At 31.0% G+C, this 14,823-nt stretch overlaps 2 long non-coding RNA genes across 5 annotated transcripts; one reads left to right on the forward strand and one right to left on the reverse strand.

Moving 5' to 3' along the window:
* The first annotated feature begins 7,124 nt into the window (after positions 1-7,124).
* Positions 7,125-10,329, forward strand: LOC107960043 (uncharacterized). Of its 4 annotated transcripts, none has more exons than XR_001701060.2 (4): positions 7,125-7,623; positions 7,714-8,655; positions 8,744-8,855; positions 9,124-10,329. It is a non-coding gene; the product is annotated as an uncharacterized lncRNA (long non-coding RNA). The 4 variants fall into 4 exon arrangements; XR_001701059.2 differs by having other exon boundaries at positions 8,744-8,844; XR_001701058.2 differs by having other exon boundaries at positions 8,744-10,329.
* On the reverse strand, positions 9,818-11,097 carry LOC107960044 (uncharacterized). Its single transcript, XR_001701062.2, has 2 exons — positions 10,550-11,097; positions 9,818-10,065 (listed from the first exon to the last, which is right to left on the reverse strand). It is a non-coding gene; the product is annotated as an uncharacterized lncRNA (long non-coding RNA).
* Positions 11,098-14,823: the final 3,726 nt, after the last annotated feature.

A 14,823-nucleotide genomic window follows, 5' to 3' on the forward strand; every position in this document is an offset into this window, starting at 1 on the left:
CCTTTTTCCCTTCTATGACCAAGTTGCCTTCGCTCCAAACGAGTTGACTTCGACTCCGTAATGAACGAGGGACATTTGATTTCACCGTTCATTGTGGAACCTTCCAGAATATAAAGACTGCCAGTTCTTTTACCCTTTAACAAAATGAGAGCTCCACAAGATACTTTAATGTCGCTTGACTCGATGTTGATTCTGTATCCTTTCAAGTCTAAATACTCAAGAAGATGAGATTCTTTCATAAATCAAGTACATACCTAACATCTAAAAGTGTCCTAATCGTCCCATCGTGTATCCTAATTTTAACAGTACCAATACCAAATACCTTATAAGATGAATCATTTCCTATACGCACAACTCCACCTTCAACCAAACTGTATATGGAAAACCATTCTCTATTGGGACACATGTGGAAAGAACATCCCGAATCTAGGAACCACTCGGATGCGAGCTTAGAGTTATCACTCATTGACACTAACAAGAAATCATTACCGCTTTCGTTAGCCAAATTAGCACAAGTTACATCTTTCTCGTTACTCTTAGCAGCTTTTTTATTTCGTAGTTTATAACAATCTACTTTGACGTGACTTAACTTTTTATAATAATGACACTTTTTGTCTCGTTTCTTTGATGCTACTAAAACGGAAGCTTGCCTATCTGCCTTGCTATCCAAACCAAACTCATTATCGAGTTTGTCTCTACTCAACAAATGACCCTTCACATCTTCAAACAAGAGTTTGTCTCTGCCATAAATCAGGGTTTCCCTAAAAAACTTGTATGAATGGGGTAAATAGCACAATAATAACATAGCCTGATCTTCATCGTTAATATGAACCTCGACGTTCTTTAAATCATTTAAAAGAGTAATGAATTGATTGATGTGATCTCTAAAAAGCTATATTCGTTCATGCGAAACGTAAATAGACGTTGTCTCAACACTAAACGGTTAGCCAGAGACTTAGTCGCATAAAGATATTCTAACCTTTTTCACAAGGCAGATGAGGTCTTCTCCATCAATACCTCTTGCAATACCGTATTCGCGAGGCACAATTGGATTGCAGACAAGGTTTTTTCATCAAGTTCTTCCCGTTCTATTTGATTTAGATTCTTAGATTTTTTCCCGGTAACAACCTTTTTCAATCCGGTTTGAACTAGAATTGCCATCATCCGAACTTGTCATAGATTGAAATTTGTCTTACCATCAAACTTCTCAATTTCAAACCTCGTTGTTACTATCTCTGAACGGGTTGATCTATAAAAATTGAACTAGCTCTGATACCACTTGTTAAGATCGACTCGATTAAGCAACAAGAAAAAAATAACAGAATAAATTAAAAAATTGAATACATAAATTTAATGTGAAAAAATCCCTCTAAAATGATAAAAAATCACGGGTAAAAATAATTTTATTATAATAGCAAAATAACAAAGAGTACAAAAGATGGAGATAAAAACTAAACCTCGAAAACCCAAAAACAAAGAACTCTCAAAACGTAAACACAAAATTCTCTAAATGTGTTATGAGTTCTAATCTCTAATGCGTGTATTTTCTAAGGTTGTAAAAGAACCTATTTATAGGCTAAATTAGTAGGTCAAATAAACTATGCTAATAAATACTAAAAATATTATACTAATAAATATTAAATCTTCAAGAAAAAATATATATTTTGTTTAACTTGACTTGCAAGCAATCTTTTAGAATTTGGGTCATACAACTCTAATAGTACTTAATGTTTATGCTTGATTCAATATTGTAATGCAATTATGTACACAATGGTGCTATGAAATGGAATGTGGAAAGTAGTGATATTAATTAATGCAATATGTGTTATTATGTTATAAGTGTACCTTAAGCTCTTACTTAATAATGCTATGAGATTATATAACGTTCCTTGTTTAGCATACTTTTATTTTAGCTTAAACATTTGGTATATGGGAAATTTGTTATGCACCACAAAGTCTGATTTGTGTTCTTTATACAAGTTCAAGAGGTTTGTGAACATTTTCCCTGCGTTGAGAAATATCACTCTCTAAAGTCTCAGCCAATCTTTTCTTTTGTAATGTCGTTTTGGACTATTCTTTAGGTTTTGGGCATGTATTGTCATATGAATCTTTTTGTTGTTTTGGGTCATGTTGCCTTAATTACAATTTATTTAGTACTTTTGGCACCTATGATGCTCTTATGATTTTGATTTGGATGTTTAGTTTTTAATGAATTTGTTTCATAGTTTTATGCTTTTAAATTTATTTATATAGTCAAGTTTTGATTTAGTATGCCATGGTGAAGGATTTATATGCTTTGGACTTATTTTTATATGTCAAATTTGGTAGCATATTTTTGGTTTTTTGTCTATATTGTTTAGGGGTGTTTTGAGACATGATTGCATGACTTAAATTGTTTTTTTTTTTTTGCATTTTTGGGTTGATGTCTTGAGACAAGACGAATAAGTCTCGAGATAAGAAGAATAAAAGTTGTCTGAACATGCATTCCCATATCTCGTGACATGGTTTCGAAATCTCGAGACCTAAAACTTCAAAGCTAAAATTGAAAAGAGGGGTTATATCCATGACATTATATTTTAATATTTTACCCCATAATTAGTAACTTGGTCTCCTATCGACTATCTTTGACCTTGGAACATCATGTTTAGGCCCTTTTGAGTTCGATTTTGTCCATATTGACCTTTATACATATGAAACATCCTTTACCAAATTTTAATTTGAAATTTCTTGAGTTATGTTTGCATGATGGTTTTGCATTGTTTTAGCAATGAGTAAGGCGTTTTACATCTACTTGTCTTTTATACCAAGCGTAGGGTGTTACAGTCGATTTTGAAAGTGGCATTTTAAGTTTGAGTGAAGAGCTTGGTTAACGATGGAACTGGCTCTAAACTTGGAGTTGAGGGTTGGTAAGTGATGGCAATGTTGTAAATATAAGCATCGAGAACACAGAGAAGCATAGATTGCTTATCTTGGCCAATTGACTTTCAGTGTGTTTGGTTGCTAACCGAATAGCACATAATTTGGCTATATTCCTTATTCCTCCATTTGGTTCATGGGATCTGCTATTCAATTGAATAGAATCCAGGCTCTGCTCAAGCATTTTTATTTCGACCCCCACATAAAGAATAGCCATTCAATGCTATCAAATAATAGACAAAAATGATATATTCTCAAAATACCCTTCAAGATTTCACTAATTTCCGAACAAATGTTCAACATTATTCAACTGTAGCCCAAACCTAAAACAAAAATAGAACTGGAACAGAAAAAAAAAAGAAGAAAAGTTTTTTGAGATGACTAGAAGTTGGGGCAATAGAGGACACTAAAAAAAAGAAGGAAATTAAAATGATTGGTCTCATAAGTAGTAGAAGGATGAGATGTCTTTTACTCTTGTTGAGGTTTGTTTTTCTACCTCCTCTAGGAAGCGATTCTTCTTTATTTATAAGGCACGATTTCCTTGGTGTGACATTTTAAGGGATAATTAGGTGCCATGCATATAATTTAGGACAACACGACCCTCTTTTATATTCGACACATATCTTATATGTGTCTTTCTGACAAGATTCACACCAAAGTATCATCATACGTGTTCGTGTGTCTCACCTCACAAAGTTGCGAGGAGTATTCGTATGTCTCCTTTGCGAGGCATTCCATTGCGAGGAGTACTTGCATGTTTACCTCGCGAGGCATTCTATTGTGTTCACCTCGTGAGATTGTGAGAATGTTAGTTATGGGTCGGATTCTAGGTCACAAGACTGAGTTGAATTTCGGGTTATGAAATTTTCTATAACACTCTTACATGATTATTGTTAATTTCTTTTTAAAAAAATTAAATTATGCTTCTTTTTTATTAATTGCTTGGCTTCTTTTTTAAAACTATTTGCTTGCTTTTAATAACTCTATTTCTAATGAAAGATTTCACTTTAATATATATATATTAGTAATTTTTTTTGAACAATTTCAATATAGATTTTGATTATTTCTATTTTTTTTAATTCAATGCTTAAAACTACTCATAGGCCATTCCTAACTCATAAATATTATTATAATTTAAATACATTTTTATACTTTACTATACTATTAAATATATTATATGTTATTATTATATCATTTTAATATGAATTTTTTATATAATTTTAATATATTATTATTTAAAATAACATTTTTAATAATATTTTAGAATTAGTATATAAGTTTTAATATTTTATAATTAAAAACAAGGGTAAAAATGACATTTTCAATTATTCCTTATTTGTTCTTTAACATATTCCAATCAATTACTCATTTATTACATTTCTACCAACTAAGGTGTTTTTGAAAACATGGAAAATTACTGTTGATGGTGCCCCTAAAGTTGGAATTGCAACAACTACTTCAGCTGGTGTCATTAGGGACTCGAATGGGATTTTGCAAGAAATATTGGGTTTTGTAATGGATTGGATCAAGCTTGGAAGGTGGGTGGCCGACAAATAATCCTTAAGCTTAGACCGTCTTGATGCCAGCCAACACTGTCCTTGGAGCTGTTTGGAAATTGTTATGCCCAAGTTGGGAGGTTGAAATAGAGATGGTGATAGATTGGAAACTATTGCCACTGATTTTACTCCGTCGTCTTTTGGTTTCCTACATGATGATGATTTGATGGTTTAACTTCAGCTAGGCCAGTTTTTAGGTAGTTTGGTTGCTTTTTCTTTTTTTCTTAATAAAATAACATATATTTTTGGCCTGTATGATGATTTGCGCAAATTTTAAATTATATATATTTCTTATTTCTTATTTCTTATAAAATTTTTATGTATTTTTTCATTTTAATTTTTTTTAATTTTTTTAGAATGGACAGAATGTGTAAAGTTAAAGGTTAAATTTGTTAATTCATGCAAACAATAGAGGGTCAATTTTGTTATTATGCAATTAAAAATATTCACCTTAACATTCTTTTTAATAATTTAACATAGAAGTGATTAAAATATCAAATATCAATAAATTTAATGACTAACTCGAAAATTTTTAAAATTGAGTGAATAAACTAGTAATTGGAGTGTGCAATAATTTAGTGTATTAATTATTAATTATTATTGGAGGAACATAGGGAGATTTGTTCTATGCTGTAACTTCTTGCATTTTTTGTAAATTAAAAATTTAGTTTTGTATTTTTTTATTTTTAATAATTTAGTTTCTTTATTTTTTAATTTTAAAATTTAGGTCTAACTTTTAACATTTTTTAAATTATTTTATTAAATTGAGTTTCGTCACAATTTTATTTTTTAGTTACATTGCTGTCAAATGAGTTTTTATTATTATTTTAAAATGTCACACCTACAATTGAACTTCAATTTTAAAATCTAAAATATAAAATTAAATTCTTGAAAATAAAAATAAAAATATTAAATTCTAAATTTATAAAAAATTGCATGACCTTCGTTGTATTACATGGGATACTTTGAGAATAGAGTTCAAGAACTGCTTTGGGTTTTGTAAGAAAAAGGAAATGCCCATAAGCCCAGAGATGCTTTGGAAGTCAACTCTTTCAAGGCAGATAATTAACATTGAAATCCCCACATTTTTTTAAAATCAAGGATATCTATAAGCATCAATGTAAAATTTATCTAATTATTGTTTTTAATATTATATTTATTAAATTAAATAGAATGCATTAATTATATTTTCTTAAAAAAATAGCACTAGATAACAAATGCATATATAAATTAATTAAAGGTGTGTATCATAAATTAAAAAAATAAATACTGAATTTTTAATATCGAATTTGAAAAGTATTGAATTTATATTAGAAAATTATTTGATAAATTAGTAAATAGAAGTACTGAATATAATTATGTTGTTTAATGAAAGTAAATACATATCTTTAAGAAATTATTTATTTTTTACTTTTAATCTTATTAATATAATATTTTATATTAGTTTAGATAATTTTGGATAAATAAATATTGCAATTTGAATATATAATTTTTTTAAAATATAATTTATTTTTATTTTTTAATAAAATAAAAATTATCTTAATATTTTCTACATTAAGTGATAAGTATGTACCTATTTACTTATCTTATTCAACACTTGTTTTTTTGAAAATTTTATATTAACTAAAAAATTAAAATAATTATCAAATACATTTAAAATATTAAATGTTAAATTTTTTTATTTTATTGAAAATAAATTTTTTTAATGATTTATCAAACACATCCTAAGTTGGTAGAATTATTATTTCAACAATAAGGAAGACTTGGATTGAAGTGTGCTTAAGCATGTTTTATTATTGTATTTATTTGATTTAATTATTTTTTAAATATTATATTTAATATATTATTTTTATTATTTAAATATTATTTTTAATATATTATTTTTATTATACTCAATAGAATGCATTAATTATATATTTTTAAATATAATCAAAAGTTTAAAAAATAGCTCTAGATAATAAATTTAGGTTAATAATTTTTTTGACCCTCCAACTTTATAAAAAAAGTTATTTTTAGCACTCAATTTATTTTTTCACCGTTTTTAGTCCTTGAACTTGCATTTTGTGCTAAATCATCCAAAATGGATGGAAAAGATGACTTTTTTAACTTTGCTAATGTGGCATACACGTCGATTGCTACATGGATAACATGTTAATATTTAATTAAATTTTAAAAATTTTAAAAATTCAAAATTTTATTTTTAAAAATTAAAATTTATTAAAATTATTAAAAAATATAAAAATATTTTTCCTTTTTTTAAATTTTAAAAAATTAAATAAATGTTGACATGTCATCCACGTGGAATCCACATGTATGCCATGTTAGCAAAGTTAAGAAATGTTAACATTTCCATCCAGTATAGGGTTATTTGAAAAAAAATGCAAGTTCAAGAGCTAAAATGACTTTTTTTTTAAGTTGGAGGGCCAAAAAAGTTATTTTTGCCATAAATTTATGCATATGCTAACTCAATTGCTACCGTTACTCTTGTAACAATAAAAAAACGTGGTTTGGAGCACTTAAGCTCATATTATTCTTCTATTTATTCCATTTAAAGGTTTAAGGGTTATAAGTAGTATTAGAAAGCATATAAAAATAATAATCAAAATGAATGTTTCAATGAAAAAAAGAAAATAAAGAAATATGATAATTTTTTATATTATAAAAAACTGATATTTATTGAAGCACACGGCTCAAGGTGGAGAAAAACAAAAGTCACAACAAAAGTAAATTGAAAAGACAGAAACAATAGCAGACCAAACGGCCAAACAATGAAACCGTACATAGGAAAAAACAAAACCAAAATGCAAAGGAGAAAACCACCATAAGGCAATACCAAAAAACGATCCACAATCAAAATACCAGCCGAATATCTTTCTTCACCTTGTGTAGCAAAAACGTTTTTGAGATGAGCACAAATGAAGAAAATCCAAAAGCTTTGAGTCCAACTATGGAGATTCAAAGAACCCACTCCATCTTCAAAGCAAATCTAGAAAGAAGCTTGGCAATTCTGGTTCCAAGTGATCCGATCCTTTTCCACCATCGTCCTTACTGATTCCGGAACCCCATCAACCCAGATACCAGAAAGTTGTCTTCTTCTTCCTTCCAAATCCAAAGTATAAGTCGCTCCATTGACCAGTCAGGGAACAAAAAGGTAAGATACATCTTCAAATTTTTTTTTTAGTATACGAATATGATGTATAATCAGTCTAAGAATCGATCTGTCTTCCCCCTTTGTCTTGAGATTTTTGATAATCGACAGGGAATCCCCTTCCATGAGCAGACGCCGGAAACCCATTTTTACCGCAAAGAGGATAGCCCTTTCACACGCTCTTGCTTCAGCCACAAAAGCGTTGACAACATCCTCAAAAAGATAAGTTTCTACCCCTACAACTTCTCCTTCAGAATCCCTAGCTTGTACTGCTGTTGTAGAAGTTCTAGAATCATTTTAAAAAGTTGCGTCAAAGTTGAGTTTAATAAAACAAACGTCTGGGGGATTCCATAGTTCTTTCGATAGAGATCTATAAAAACCTCTCAGATTCTCTTGGCTTAATCTTATTTCTTGACCATATCCTCGAACGAATCCTAGTAGTTCCTGCAAAGAAAATTTAACTCCTTCATGAATCAACTTATTTCTTTTATACCAGAGAGCCCATAGAGAAATTGCAATAAGTTGTCTGTTTTGTTTATCTGCTGCAGAGAAAGTGTTAACAAAACGAGTTTTGCAACTTGAAATACTATCGATTGGATCAATTTTTACTTGAAAAAAGCCCATACCTACTGTAATATACCACAAGACCGTAGTAGGTGGTTAGAATCCTTTGGAGCTGCCTTGCAGAGGGGATAGTCGACTTCAACCCTTAAAGTTCTTTGAAACAAATTACAGAAATGAGGCAAAAAATTATTAAACAATCTCCAAATATGTATTTTTATTTTTGCTGGGATGTGCATAGGATAAAAAGATTTGTAAAAACCCTTGTAAGCCTCAACATTAGGGGAGAAGTAGTTAGAATTCTGTAAATGTTCTGTAACTAGGACCCGATACCCACTCTTCACTGAATATTCCCCAGTGCCTTCATGTTTCTAGACTATTATATCCTCCGATTTAGCCTCAGATATCGAAATGGAGAAAATACGAGTTGCATTATCATCATCAACAATATTGTAAACTAGATCCTTGTTCCAGGTATTGGTCTCAGCCTCAATCAACTAATTCACTGACGTCCAGTTCGAATTAATTTTTTGAGCTGATAATTTGTTGTTCCTTGCTCCAGGTAGCTAAGGATCATTCCATATATTTATACTAGCACCATTACCAATTCGCCACAGTATCCCATCTGCAATCAAATCCCTAGCACTACAAATGCTTCTCCAGGTAAACAATGGGTAAGAGCCAATTTTTGCTGATAATATATTTGAAAAAGGATAATAACAGGCTTTTAAAACTTTGGCTAAAAGATAATTGGGCTGTAATAAAAGACGCCAAGCTTGTTTTGCTAATAAGGCCTTATTAAACAAAACTAGATTTTTAAAACCCAACCCACCAACACTTTTCGGGTTGCACAAAGCATCCCAGTTACTCCAATGGATGCCCTTAACTGATTTATTATTAAACCACCAAAACTTATTCATTATGCCTTCAATTTTTTGACAGAACGTTTTCGGCAGGGCAAAATATTGCATAACGTAAACTGGTATAGCTTGTAAAATCGACTTAACAAAGACCTTTCCCCCCATAGATAAATAGCGCAAACTCTAACCTTTGTTCGTCTTCTAAACCAGCGAATAAAGTTAGCAAAAGCCCAAGTTTTTTTTTGTCCGACCATCATAGGCAACCCTAAATACTTCTCAAGATTTGAAGCCACCCTAACACCCAGTAATTTGATTATGGTTTTTTTTAACATTTGTATCCACATTAGCCTCAAAATAGATAAGTGATTGTCAAAATTCAACTGCTGACCCGAAACCATCTCATACTCTTGAATAACATCTTGAACCACACTAGTCCTTTGTTTGAAGCGTCTCTAAAAAGAATGTAGTCATCCGCAAAGAATAAGTGATTGATCAAAAATCTTTCCCTTCCAATAGGAGCACCCCTCATCAAATCTTTATGTTTTACTTCATTAAGGAGTGTAGAAAAACCCTTAGCACATATTAAAAAGAGATAAGGGTTGAGTGGATTGCCCTATCTTAAACCTCTTGAAGGTGAGAGCTACTCACTGTTTGATCCATTAAGACTCATAGAATAGGAGACAGATCAAACACATCTCATGATGAGAATTGTAATGACCAATTTTGGTCCGGGCCTATGCAAACACAAAACAAGACAAAAAAATAAACCAAAAAAATAAAAAACCCAATAATTAAGTGTCATTTTATAAACCAATAACCAATCAAAGCCCAAACTAATGTCTAACCCAAAATCCAGACGGCCCAATAGGCCCAATACCTAAACCAAAGTTCAGAAACCCTAGCCCTTGCTTAGTACCGCAGCCTCCAGGCGCCGTACAACCCCCAGCCTCGCTCCGTACCCTCCAGCAGCCACGCCCGCGCCAGCACCAGCACAGCCTCCGTACGATGCTAACGTACCCTGTACCTGCAAGAAGGACGAACACGGCAGCAAATACAAATAAAAAACAGCAGAACAGCAAATAGAAGGGAATGAAAATTGTATTTTTAATTTATTTTCCTTTTTCTTTTTTTCTTTTCGGCTATAAAGCCATAGTTCTTAATCTCTGTAAAGGTTACGAAAATAGAGACAATATACGCGCAATAGGCAATATAGATACACGCATACTGAATAGCAAAAAGAAATCAAAAAAGTCATTGAAAGGTGATTTCAGATTTTTTTTCTCCTTTATTTTCGATCTTCTTGTGATTTTTTTTGCATGGAAAACGAAAGGCCTGTTTGAAACAACACCGATGAAAGCCCTCATGTCTCGGAAATATGGAGATTCGGGCTAGGGTTGTTTTCTTTATTTTATTTTATTTTTTCATCAGATTTTGCTTTGTTTTTTGGTAGAATAGCATAAGATTTTTTCTTTAAAAAAAATAAGAAAAGGGAGAAGGAGTGCGCTTACCCGATCTCCGTGGGCGTGTCCTCCGTTGACAAGGTCCGGTCGCCATTGGCGCGCCGAAGCCATCAAATAAATGATGGTTTAGGCGGCTGCATGTTGAATCAAACCCTAGGGAGAGGGGTTAAAGCTTCTGTTTTTTTAAAAAAAAGTGAAAGGTTTGCTGAGTTTTGAAAAGGAAATAAATAAGAATTAAAGTTTAGCATCAGATTTGGAAATGATGGAGTTTAAAGGAGGGGACCCACGCGTGTTGACCCAATCCAAAAGATTGGATCTGCATTCTTTTGTTTCAAATGGGTTAATGGCGCATTTGGTCCTCCTCTTTCGCGCCAATTTTCAATTGGTTTCTGTTTGTACTTTGTTTATTTTTTAAATGTTCCCTAAAATTTGTATGTTTTTACATTTTAGCCCACGTCTCAATGCAGTGTTTCGGGATCAGGGATAATTTCAGTCTTGGTACCTATGAATTCACGCGTGTTATACATGGGTCCTTATTTTATTATTAGTAGTTTATTTTATTGTAAATTATCCTTTTTATTTTACTTTGATTTCAATTAGGTAATTTGTTTAGATTCATTTTATAGTTTTTTGTTTAATTCGGGCTTATTTACTTGTACATTTTAAGTTACTTTAGTAATTATTTTTAAAAAAAAAATTATTTTTATCATACCATTGATGTCATTTGTAATGTTTGTATTAATTATATTATTTGTATCATTTGCTTACTCATTTATTTTAATTTGGGTAATTGTATTTTCACATTTTGGATACTATTTTATGTAAATGTTTTTATACATTATTATGCATACATATATACTTTATAATAAAATTAATTTTATTCTATGTATATTATCAACATTATATTATTTCATACATATAATTGTTTTTGAATTATTTTACATATTTTAATAGATATATATTTGTTGTTTGAAAGGAAACCACGTGCTTTATACTTTAGTTGAATTTATTTTTATACATATACATTAGTACGTATATTTGATATAAACATTACTAAATTTGTGTATTTTCTACATATAATTTTCTTTATATATATAAGTATGTTCTTAAATCTATTATATATAATTTATAATAAAATTAATTTAATCTTGTATGTATTTCCATGTTTTTGCAAATAATTATTTTTCAAGTTATTTATGTATATATGATTTGTAAATCTATTATGTTTCTAGGATTATATTTCACTATACATTTTTATAATCTTTTCATATTTTGTACATAATTTAAATTTTTTATATTATATATAAATTGTCAATTTTAAACCAATATTCTTTAATGTTTTGTATGTTATTCGATTAAAATATTCATTTCATAACCTATATTTTAATAATAAAATATATATCTCTAGGTTGTTTTTTACAAATAGTTTTAAATTCAACAATTCGTATATTGTATAAATTATGTGTTCATTTATTCGTCCTTATTTTAAATGTCTTATATCACATTGGCTTCAAATTGCTATTTTTTTTTACATCTTGCATTGATTGTCTTATATTATGCCATATATATTATCGTTTCGTATTATTTATTCATCTTATTGTTATATCAATTATTCTCCATACATGCTTGAACATTGAGTTATAATTTTTAAATTAATTATAGTTAATTGTTTTGTTAGTTGATTAAATAAGTTATATTATCTTCATTCATCCATTGTCGTATTTTATACATGCATATATTATCCCATGCTCTTTTTGGTTTACGAAATGTTATTTTATAAGGTCCAACTCTTTAAAATTAATTATACCATCTTATTTCAAGTAAAATTAATGCGTTTTAAGCTAGTTTTATAGTTATTCATTTAAAAATTCTTAAAAGCGAAGGAAATGTTCGATGTTTGGCAATTCGGGAAATCGTGCCCTATCGTGCTGGGTTGCGATTTCCCGTTCGTTCAAAACAATCGAATATTCCTTTGGAACTTCACTCATGTCTTTAAAAACTCTTCAAAACGAAGGTAATACTCGATGTTTGGCAATTCGGGGAATCGTGCCCTGTCGTGCTGGGTTGCGATTTCCTGTTTGTTCAAAACAATCGAATATTCCTTTGGAATTTCACTCATGTCTTTAAAAACTCTTCAAAACGAAGGTAATACTCGATGTTTGGCAATTCAGGGAATCGTGCCCTATCGTGCTGGGTTGCGATCTCCTGTTTGTTCGAAATAACCGAATATTCCTTTAGAATTTCACTCATGTTCTCTAAATTCTAAAATAAGGCAATGCCCAATGTCTAGAAATTCGAGGAATCGTGCCCTACTGTGCTGGGTTTTGTTTTTTTTTCGTTGGACTAAATAATTGGGCATCCTTTTGTGGTTTTCAACATATGAACTTTTGGAAGTCGAAATTTATCATGTTTTCGAGGGCATAAAGGATCGTGTCCTATCGTGTTGGATGTGATGCTGTATTCCTCCGAAACAAGAGAATTTTGACGACCAACTTGGACTATTAAAATGTTTTTAAAGCAATCACATTTCAAAAACATTTTTAAATCTCAAACATAAGGACAGTATTTAATCAATTTGGTTCCAATTTTGGGCGTAGTGAGGGTGTTAATCCTTCCTCATGCGTAACCGACTCCCGAACCTGTTTCCTCAAATTTACGTAGGCCAAAATCGGTTTAAATGGAGTAAAATATTTTATTAAAGTGATCCAATCACACCAAAACAAAAGATTGGTGGTGACTCCGTATTTCCTTTTTCAAAGTCGATCGCCCATTTTTTAAAATTTAAAGATGGTTTCGACAAGAACAATCTAATCAGCATGATAACCCAAATGAGTCATCATTCCAACCAAAAATCCTATTCAACACGATCGTACGCTTTTCTCATATCGAGCATAAGCGTAAAATTCCCTTTCTTTCCTTTCTTCTTCATTTTCAGAGAATGAATGACCTCATAAGCAATCAGCACATTATCCGAAATATGTCTTCCTGGGATGAAAGCCCCTTGAGCTTCATTAATACAATTTCCCAAAATTGCACTCATACGATTCACCAAGACTTTCGCAATAATTTTGTAAACTACGTTACAAAGACTTATGGGTCTAAATTGTGAAAGGTTTTTTGGGTTTTCAACTTTAGGTATCAAAACAATACAAGTTTTATTAATCTCTCCTATTTCAGATTCACCATTCAAAATAGATAAACAATAACTAGAAATTCCGGTTCAATAATATGCCAATACCTTTGGAAAAAGATTGCGGGAAAGCCATCAATGCCAAGGGCTTTCAAAGGCGCTATTGTCTTAACAGCATAGGTAATATCCTCCCTAGTAAATTGCTGAAGCAAATTATTATTCATATTTGCAGTAACTCTTTTCTCTACTAAATCAAATAAACGCTCATCTGTACCCATATCTGAAGCCAAAAATAAATTACCAAAAAAATCTGAAGCAAGCTTTAACATCTCTTCAGTCGTGGTAGTCATTGTGCCATTCTCCCCTTCTAACCCTTTGATTCGACCACGAAGCTGACATTGAACAGCTACTTTATGAAAATAAATGGTATTTCTGTTTCCATTTTCAGCCAATTGATGCGGGTTCATTGCTCCCAAAAAATTTCTTCTTGATCAGCCTCCAAATTAAGCCCCAATTGAACATTTGTAATTTCGGCTAGGATCTCATCAGTTGGTTCCCAATTATAAAGATAGTTTAGTCTTTCTTCTAAATCCACATGATTCTTCTTTTGCTCTCTACTTCTGGATTTACTCCACTTCTAGAGCTGCTGGCCCATTCTCTCAAGCTTATCTGGGATACTTCCTGAAATATCAGCCCAATTTCTCTTTATCTCCTTCTCAAAAGAATTCTCTAAACACCATTTGGCCTCAAATAAAAAAAGTTTATCTTTATTACACGGATCACTTCTCCATCTTCCCATGGTATCCAGTAAAAGAAAACAATAATTTGAGAAAGAATGACTCAAATGTTCTATTTGGTAGCTTAGACAAAGATTCACCCAATTCAAAGATGTAACTCCTTGATCCAATCTCTCCCTTATGTTTTTGGACAAAAATCTTCCTCGCTCCCACGTAAACCACCTACCAATATAACCTAAATCATTGAGCCCGCAATCTTCTAGCGTCGTTCAGAAACCATTCATTTGACATTCAGCTTTTAGCTGGCCACCTTTTTTTTTCAAAAGAGTTCGTGATTTCATTAAAATTCCCTAACATAACCCAAAGGGCAATTTGGTCTTGACCCAATCGTCTAAGTAATTCCCAAGACTCACTTCTGCTCCTTTTATCCAGATTCCCAAAGAATCCCGTTAGTC

This window comes from Gossypium hirsutum, chromosome A07 (genome assembly GCF_007990345.1).
Source record: "Gossypium hirsutum isolate 1008001.06 chromosome A07, Gossypium_hirsutum_v2.1, whole genome shotgun sequence".
In the NCBI taxonomy this organism is placed as follows: Eukaryota; Viridiplantae; Streptophyta; class Magnoliopsida; order Malvales; family Malvaceae; genus Gossypium; species Gossypium hirsutum.